Source organism: Miscanthus floridulus, chromosome 18, assembly GCF_019320115.1.
Source record: "Miscanthus floridulus cultivar M001 chromosome 18, ASM1932011v1, whole genome shotgun sequence".
NCBI classification, from domain to species: Eukaryota; Viridiplantae; Streptophyta; class Magnoliopsida; order Poales; family Poaceae; genus Miscanthus; species Miscanthus floridulus.
This window is the reverse complement of record NC_089597.1, coordinates 134,579,379-134,589,373: the sequence shown is the minus strand read 5'-3', so window position 1 is coordinate 134,589,373 and position 9,995 is coordinate 134,579,379. Positions and strand designations below refer to the sequence as shown.

At 43.8% G+C, this 9,995-nt stretch overlaps 1 long non-coding RNA gene across 1 annotated transcript; it reads left to right on the top strand.

Moving 5' to 3' along the window:
- The first annotated feature begins 6,567 nt into the window (after positions 1 to 6,567).
- Positions 6,568 to 7,249, top strand: LOC136519767 (uncharacterized). The gene is made up of 3 exons (XR_010775046.1): positions 6,568 to 6,705; positions 6,841 to 6,895; positions 7,025 to 7,249. It is a non-coding gene; the product is annotated as an uncharacterized lncRNA (long non-coding RNA).
- The last annotated feature ends 2,746 nt before the right edge of the window (positions 7,250 to 9,995 follow it).

The following is a 9,995-nucleotide window of genomic DNA, read 5'->3' as shown; positions in this document are numbered from 1 at the left end:
TATTTCAAGAATGAAAGAAAAAATTACAATAGAAATACTACCGAAGTGATGTTTGGTAATGCTTCGGACACGTTCGCTTCTTGTCGGCTTATCAGCTAGAATCTACGGTATTTTTTTCTCACAATAAAATAGCTTCAGTCGGCTTATCAGCCGACTTTAATAACGGCTTATCTTCTGGTCTGCTTCACGTAACAGCTTCAGAAGCCAAGTCATTTGAAGCAACATCATTTCATTCTTCCAAAGCAACACAGATGGAAATTAAGCTACAATGACCTGTCCTTAGTGGTGCACTCTGCATCATCCTTCGAATAGCTCTTGCAGCATCTCTTCCAGCTCCTGGGGACTGATTTTTGGGTTGGTACTTTTGTTATCCTCTACGTATTTTGTGTAGACCGGAATGATTTTGTCGATGATAGCTGTGCGAAGTCTTGTCCTCAGCTCAGGATCTGGGACCTTCCACAACTTTTGAGTGGTGTACGTCTTCTGAAGTTCAGACTCGAACTTGGGGAGGGCCAGTGAGTAACCGAACAAGCAAAGAGGTGTAGGATCGAACAAGCACGGCAACAACGGTGCCCAAGACACTTGTAGATACCTCTCCATGTAGCGCTCGACTTTAGATAAGAGGGCTGCCACACGGGCTTGGATAGAAGAGTTCAAACTGTTGTCCTGGAGCCTCTCCCGCATTAAGTCTGAGTTGTTGAGCAAGAATAAGAACCTGAGACCTTGGTCTGGAAATGATTCTGAAATGTTGGCAAGCTCTTCTTCGAGACAGGACGCGATCTCCATGGCTATGCTGTCCAAATGTTGTTGGCCTCCATTCTGATGTACTCTCTTAACAAGGCCAGCTGTTTCAGATACAATTGGATGCAATGTCGAGTAGTTATTCAGCAGGAAGTTGATATAGCCCATTACTGACCGGGTCACCTTGTGAATGTCCGATGTTCCATGTGGAGTTTGAATGCCCTCCAACAGGATAAGAGTCCTAATCCGCTCCATTGTGCTCCATATGGCATCGCGTGCATTGCCATTCTTTGCACGCAACAACCTTTCAACTTCCCGAGAGGGCGGTGCCGGGAGGAATGACACCTCTCCCATCTCAGATAAGGCTTCGGACAGAGCACCGCGCACAGGCAGCAGGACATTCAGCATCTGGTATAGTGCCGAGACCCCATTATTGCCATTGGGATCTATAGCCATAGCAACTATGACGTCAACAAAAGAGAGCATTTTCAACATGGTTTCTTGGATAAACCGTGCAAACTGGAATTGACCATCCGGAACTGAACTCACAGCCTCAGCCTCTTCTTCTCCTTCTCCTTCTCCTTCTTCTTCTTCTTCTTGTTCCTCAAAAATACTAGGCATGTCCATGTCCAGGTCCACGAGGCCGTCATCCGGAAATAGGGACTCCGTGAGGCCAACGGTGTCCACGATTTCTCTGAGGGCCTGGATCCAGCTGGTCCTTGCAACATCAGACGTATGCTCCAGTTCACATGCAGATGCACTGCTAGGGAGGTGGAGAACCCAGCCAACGCCCAACTCCGTGAGCCACCTCTCCACGACAGGGGCACCCATGTCGCCGCCTCTGACGCTGCAATTCACCGATGACGACGCAGCGACGAATTCCTGGACCAGGCTTCTGATGTGCTGCATCTTCGCCTCCTGAGTTTCTCCCCAAGAAACGTTGTCGTCTTTATCGAGGAGCAGAAAGCTAGGGTGTCTTGCGGTGGCGTCCATAGAGCTAGAGGACAGATGAGAGCCGCTACCGATAGATGTGCAGCAGTAGGTGGTTGAGACAATGGTACCTGAGGATGAGCTGGATACTGTCTGCTCGCCGCCGCCATCCCTGCTCTTCACCTCCATGGTAAGCTTAAGCTTAGGCCATGTTTAGTTGCCCCAAATTCCAGAATTTGGCACTATGCAAAAAGAAGATTCCCCGTCACATCAAATTTACGGTACATGCATGGAGTACTAAATGTTGACGAAATCAAAAACTAATTGCACAGTTTAGTTGTACTTTACGAGACGAACGTTTTGAGTCTAATTAGTCAACGATAGGACAATTATTACCAAATAAAAACAAACCATTACTGTAGCTACAGTAGCAGCAGCAAATCGGGCGGCGCCGATTCGGTGCCCATCTAAACATGGCCTTAATCTAGCTAGCCCTGGCAACTGCAGATCTGCAGATACCAATCTCCTGATGGATGCTCAGACGATAGCCGTTGACTTGCAGTCACAGACTCACAGTCACAGCTCACACAGGTTTGCGGCCGGGGCTCAGGACTACTCGATTGAAAGAAATGGCGGCCGGAAGGGAAAGAACGAGAGAGACTTGCTTTTATACCTAGGTCAAATTTAATCCAACGCCCAGAACTGCTGCCATTCAATCCAACGATTGAGAATAATTGGGCCACCATCGTACCGGTCCATTAACCGTGCCCGTGCCAGCACTGTGGGCCGGACATGCAGCCCAGGCATGGCCCTAGATCGTGTCCGTGTCGGCCCTAGCACTATAGACACCGTGCTCGGGCCGTGCTAATGTCGTGCTTTTTCGGGTCGAGCCTGTACCGGCCCATCGTGCCTGGCCCATTTGGCCATATATAAGAAGAGGCGACGGGAAAGGAAATATCATCTTGTGGTTCAGTGGTTGGTGGGCTATGGTGGGAGGCAGCAGCCAAAAGGCTTAGACAAGTCATGGGCCTGTCGAAGAGGCCCTGTAGTTTTCGTTTCTGGGCCGAGGTCCCAGGGCCCTTCTCATTGATTCCCTGCTAAGCCGCACGAAACAAGACCAATGTCTAATGATGATCGGTGTTACCTAAGCGTAGCGTGTTCTGCTCAAATGATGAAATAGCGCGCTTGAAAAAATTGGTACTCCTCGAGAACATATACTCGTACTAAGATGACATATATTCCTTTCCTTTTAAAAAACATGTATTCTTGCCATATATATTTATTGATGTCTTCTAGATAACAAATCACACAGACACATAGTTTGATTCATCTAAATTTGTTTGTCTACCATATTAAGACATATTTGTTGGGCCTAATTGCAACAGTGTGAAGATCGACAAGCGTTCATGTGGGGGGGCCTGTCGTACTTTGGAGACCGCAGCATTGAGCCTCTTTGCGTCCTTGGGATGGCCTTCATTATTTAGAATTAGGTCTTGAATTTATTCTGTCATATTTTCTTAGTGTGTCATGAATATTGTTGGGGTGTAATAATTGCCCTGATTCCTCTTTAATGGGGATGAAGCCGGATACTCTTTCCTTTATCTAAAAAAAACCATATTAAGACATATTTAACGAAATTTTAGGCTTTACTAAATACTTACATTTTATTAGTATATTTTAGATTTTGTTGAATGCGTACTTAAATAGTAATAAGAATTCGGTCATCAATACCTTATCATCATCAAGCTTATTGAACAACACTATTATTATATGTACATTCTTTTTTATTGGAAATCGTAGTACAGATGCAACGCTCGCATATATGCACACAAGCTCACCCCTATAAACCAAAACATATCCTAATGCACTATGAACACCTCCAAAATACTAAGCTGATAGATTTCCATATTCATGAGTCACCGCGTACGCTTCATTGTCGGCAGACATAGTCACCTACCACGAGACAAATGAAACATTATTAAATCTTCAAATATTAGAATAAATCTAGAAAAATAGGAGTAGCTACATCGTAACTAACCTGGTAGCCATATTGCACCAAAAAAACCTGAACAGATGAACTAACCCATCGGGGGACCTTTAGTCCCGGTGCGTAACACCAACCGGGACTAAAGGTCCTTTAGTCCGGGTTGGTGTTACCAACCGGGACTAAAGGGTCTACCTTTAGTCCCGGTTGGTGTTACCAACCGGGACTAAAGGTTTGAGGACTTTTAGCCGTTGGGCAGGGACCTTTAGTCCCGGTTGGAGACACCAACCGGGACTAAAGGTCTCTCTAGTCCCGGGCGCAAAAAATGCCGGGACTAGAGCCCATTTTTGCCTCGGATAAAAGGTCTGTTTTCTACTAGTGAAGGAATTGGCCTACAACAAATCTCTTTAATTTAATTGTGGCCTCCTAATGTATAATTCATGGCTTCGCCCCTGCTCGTGGACCTTGAGACTGACGAAGTTAATATAGATACATCATTGTAGATGGACATATCTCCTAGCATAACACTAAAAGAATACTACCATTAAATTCAATGTGAGCGCTTGTCTCAAGTCAATAATTTTAAACTTGGATGAACAGATTCCACCACAAGAGAACTAATCAGCTGAGCTATGCCTAGTTAGCTTGCGCTTGAGAAAACTGGCGCCCATCAAGAACATACTCATATACACACACTTGTATCCTTATGAGCACCTCAAAAAGACTGAGCTAGTAGACATTAAGGTTGACAAAATCACTAGAAACACCTCATTGTCAACATGTACTATAACATCAGGCCCAGTTTGGAATTTGGCCCATGTGCATGTTAATGAGATATTATTGAGGGTTTACTCCCACCTTGGTAGTTAAAAGGTGGGTTAGACCAACATATAAGGCATCTAGAGTTCAACCCACCATCCCCAGGTTAATCTTTTTATGCGAAGCGAGGACGAAAGTGTATATGGGATGGTGGTAGGTGTGGTTTACTCAGCGTGCAGAAAAAATTTGAAATATATGACCACATTTAAGTATAAGCATGTTTTGGATGCCATTTTCTCAAACAACTTTCACCGCTACGAAAACAATCTTTAGATACGGCTAGAAATGGTTGTAGAGGCCTACATGTGTGTCTCTAGAAATCGATTTTTAGTGGCGGTTTGGAAGACCAGCCGCCTCTAGATATGGAGCTCGAAATCAATCCATTACGGGATACATTTGTGACATCATTGAATGGCTCAACTCGATCTAAGAAGAGCCATAGTGAATCATAGAGCCATTTGATTGGCTCAATTCTCTACGATAGTTTTCAAGAGGATGTCAGGAAGGATTATGTAACAAACTCTAACAAATATAAACTGAGGAAAGATAACATTCCTTAGAGCATCTCCAAAAGACTAGTTAAATTTAGCTATTGAAAAGTAGAGAAAATGAGTCGCCAAATCAATTTAGCTCTTCAAAATCTATACTTACTCCAACAGATTCTCTAATGCCGGTCCTGTATGTTTTGAACATGCCACGTCGTTGATTGTTTAACCATTTGGCCCTGTTCGGCTGACCTTAAATCCGGCTCGTTTGGCTTCTTTTTTCAGCTAGAACAGTGTTTTTCTCTCACAACATTTCAGCCAGAACAGTGTTTTTAGCCAAGTTTCAGACAAGCGAACATGGCCTTCTGCTTCCGTGCGTGCATGCTCCTAGGTGGGCTGAGTGGCAGGCCAGCGATTACCGAATACAATAGTCGAAGAAAAAGGCAGACATGAGAAAGCGCACGGATGGCGAGCGCATTTGACGGTATAGCGGACGAGGAAAATTGGAGAGCGAGAAAGAAAATCTGTTGGGGAACTTTTATCGACTAAAATCGTCAAAACGGGTTTTACGGAAGGCAATAGCCATTCACTTAGAGTTGCTCTTACGATACGGGAACTACAACTATTCCATAATCTCTACTATAATGGACCAGTCGAAATTATACTAGGTCCTCCCACAAAAACGTCCCCCGCTGAGAGCCCCAGCCATTGCGCACCTATAAAAATGCACACACGAATTCGACACCATTAAAATTAAAGACTAATCAAACACCTTAACTAAATTCGATGGCCACGATTCCACGTGGGATACTAGATTTCTCACCCCGCGCCCTCCCCACGCCGCCAGGCCGCCCCCTGCCCCTTCCCTCTCTCTCTCTCATTCGCATACGGAGCAGGAAACGCAAAAAGAAGAGCACCAGCGGCGGCCCCGGCGTGCGCTCGCCCCTGGGGAGGGCACCACGGGCGCCGGCATAGGACGGCAGGCCGTCGGCCGCTAGCAGGGCAGTCCAGGCCAGTTGTCCGCCTCCCACCAGTCAGGCCAGGGAAGCTGAGGGGCAGCAAGCGGGATGGCGACGGCGTGTGGCGCGGCACCGATGGGGGGCCTCGCGGGCGCGCGTGGGCTCCATCGCAGCCTCGCGGGTGCTCGTCCCAGGTTTGGTTGCCTGCCTCTCCCATCCCATTTCGATTTTGCTTCACTTTCGTGCCAGAATCGGGATCAGTTCCGTTAATCCTGCAAGTTTTGCGTCCAATCTAGCCGATAAATCGTCGACCATATCCCCTCCCTTGAGTTATTAGGATGGATGGGAGAGGCAAATTAGGAGCAGCAGTTATTAGGATCTGAAGCTGTGTCGACTTCTCAACAGCTGTGTTCTGCCGCGTTTCGCACGAGAACCTAATCAATATCGTCTTCTTTCTTAATTTTGTTTGTGTGATTGGGTTACCACTTGTAAGTTGTTGTCTGGTGTCCACGGATTGATCGAAGAAATTTTCGTGAAACCTTTTGAATTTGTTTGTCAAAATTATGATCAGTGACCTGTGCTTATTTGTATCACTCGGTTGAGAAAAACATTTCTTTTACAGTTTCTTAACCTTGCGTGTGTATTGCAGCTACAATGATGTGTCAAGCTCTGTTTTTGTTTATTTTCTTCCTCCAGATATATAGCAACGAGGTGCCAGAGCTCAAGTTGATATGAGCAGCGAGATCCCCCAACCAGCGGCAGTCTGCCCAAGCTAGGCAAAAACACAGTATGTAGTCAGCTAGGAGTTGGAAATCTCCCTGACATGAATTTTGTTTGTATACCTTTCCTCACTTATTTTTATGCAGCACGATGAGCATGCTGACTACCATGAGAGAGCTTTGGAACTTTCATGTTTTGACAGGATACAACTGGAACTGGCTTCGCTGCTGGGCTAGAATTCTGAACTTTTCTTACTGGTTAGTTTGCACTCAACAGTATTAAATATATTGCTTGGAGCATGTCGTGTCTTAGTGCAAAACTGAACCAGCATTCTTTGCTTGGGATAATATCACATGGGATTCCTCTTACTTTCCTGTTTCTCCCAGGTTGTCAATTCACAGTTCTGCCAGGATGTGGTAACCCGTATAAAAAAGGCTCTGTGGTACTGAGATACAAGGTGTTCACTTTGGCTCATGATTTTTTAAGAAGAGATTTCTTTTTTTTTCCTATTCTTCAATAATCCTGTTGGGTAAAATAACCCTGAAGAAAGAAGCTCCATGAGAATTATCAGGAAGCACAAAGTGGTATGTTTGCTGAACTCTGTACCTCATCATGCATTATGATCAATATAACAAATGAATAAATCATTCCTTTTTCAAAAAGAAATGTTGCATTGGCACTGATAGTAGCAAGTGAAATGACACACTGTCAAATCTGATGTCAATTTTTTGAAAAAAAAAATCTTTTGTATTAAAGACACAAATTGGTTAGCCCTTTCTCTGTTTTAATGTTTGCTTTTTGACAGCAAAAAAGCAGAGGTCACCTAGGTACATCAAGATTGATCTCCAGCAGCATAGGTTCGATCCAAAGTCCAACTGAATTAATAAGTGTTGACATCCATAACTCTGTTCGTTTTTATGTGAAATTTAAATATATCTCATCTTTACACGCTCATGCACTATATATGAAAAAGGATGCAGACATGATGACTTTGCAAGCTTTGCAACGGCAACGCTATCAAATCAAATAAACATACTTCTCTGATCTCTGAATCTGTACTCTGTTGTAATACATGTCTGCAACTAGATTCCTGGAAGTCATTTCTACACAGCTAATTGCCTGCAACGGGGCTTGTACTATGTAATAGTAATTCTCATTATTTTGATTGTTAACTATTCAGTGTCTTGAGTAATTTTAAAAGGAGGAGTCATTAGAATATAGATGGTTCTTCTAGCTTTTTTTCAAACTCATTATTTAGTTGTGGTTTCCATCTGTTGTTAGATTTTCGAACTCATTATTTCTTTGCATATCACTTTAGCATTTGGGCTGAGGCATTATAAAAGTTTTCAGATTATATGATTTATATATAAGATAGATAGATCATACATTTATGTTCCGCTTGTGTGTTGCAAGTTAATTTGGGACCTAATAAGTATTTTGAAAGTTAGCTGTAACTTTTAGACCTTGGGATCAATAAATGATACATGTGCAGTTTGCCTCTATCTCTTGCACCCTGCAATCTTGATTAGTAGCACAGCTAGGCAATGTTCTGTAGAGAGTATATGCAGAACAAGAGCCTTGATAGCTCTAAAAATTGCAGTGAGAGTTTTGAAGTTTGGTAATTTTGATGGCTAACTCAGAATTCAGTATTTTGTTTCACCGGTGCCTATTCTATGAATTACCAGCCCTCGACGAAAAAATGGGGACGCCAGGAGAGGGACGCACTGCGCTTAGCAATGTATAACAATGTATAACAAACATACATACTCTAGGTACATGCATACACACATATTACCACAAGATATATATATACAACACCATGTATATAAACACCACCATGTCAACAGCTTGCCGTGAAGAACAATGCGCGAGAGGAAACGAATAGGAAACAACGTGAGTACCACGCCAGGATAAGGGCTCAAGAAACCAATGAGGAAAGGGCGAAGAGGAATAAAAGGAAGCGTGAGTAACGTGCTCGGCGAAAGGCTGAATCAAGTGCACTTTCAAATGCACCGGATCAACCAGGTGCACTATCTTCGGGAAATCTTCCGTGGTATAAGAATATGGTGTTTAGAACATGTGACTGCTATCCAATGATTAGGCATTGTTTATTTTGTTCATGGATCTTGCCCTGTTTACTTCAACAGCGCCGCAATATCCCTGTTTACTCGAATGGCGCCCTGCCTACTTAAGGTCTTAGGCAGATTGTAAATTAGATGGTTAAGGCGAAACATAACTTTATTATGCCTTGTTATGCATAAGTGTTTTTTGGATTATATACATGGTCATATACAATTGTGTGAAAGTTGAACTATGAAAAAAATATTGTCCTTTGTTGTTTTTATGTGCGTCTCTAAAATGAAGCCATGTCGTTAGCATGGGCACTATACTAGTCAGCTTAGGGTAAAATTCTGGTGCCGTTGGCGGAGGTGGAGGAGGGACCTGCATGCCTGATGTAATATATGTGATCTTTATATATTTTTTCTTTACATGTTTAGAACTTGCAACCTATCAAATCATTAACATTTTTTTCAGATTATTAATAATAATAATAGCAGCCAATAGCATCAAAACGAACAAGGCAATGCCAACCTTGATACAATAACACTAACTTGATCTATTATATGAGCAAATCCCTTTAGTTATAGCAGACATAATATCTTTTGTCCTCATCATATTTAGCTCAACACACGCTTTTTGATTAGTACATCCGTTTCGATCTTGAATGAATTGTGCACTCCAACACATCCAGCCCAATTCACACCGCCCCCTCCCATGTCTTCTTCAACATCCAGAACGCCGACCTCTACCTCTGCCCCCCCCCCCCCCCCCCCCCCCCCCCCCCCCCCCCCCCCCCCCCCTCCCAAGGGGGGCTCACAAGGTATAAATGAGGGATCGAGCTCGAGCTCCCCTGCCCCATGTTGGACCTGCATGTGCCCTTGCTTGGTATTTACATTAGGATTGTGAGGTACGGAGCCTCTAATGGTATGGTTCCATCACCTACGGATTGCTTGTGTGTAGTTGTAGGTCTATAAGAATGTGTGTGAGTGTGAGTGTGCGTGCTTATGTTGGGTTAAGGTGGTGTGTAAGCATATGAACAATTTTTTTAGATAACGGAACTAGGTTCCAGCCTCTACCATCCTGGGACGGTACACAGCTGAGAATCGAACACAATTCAAAGCCGTAAGCCTCAACTCTTACATCCAAGAGAGAGGAAATAAAAGCAACAAAGTTCAGCCCAACCAGGATGAACGACTACAGGCTTGGGAAAAAGAACTAGGACTAAGCTTCAATTCGATTCCGAAAACTCCAACCAAACTTTCTGAAGACCGTCATAACCATTGTCTCTAAAGCATA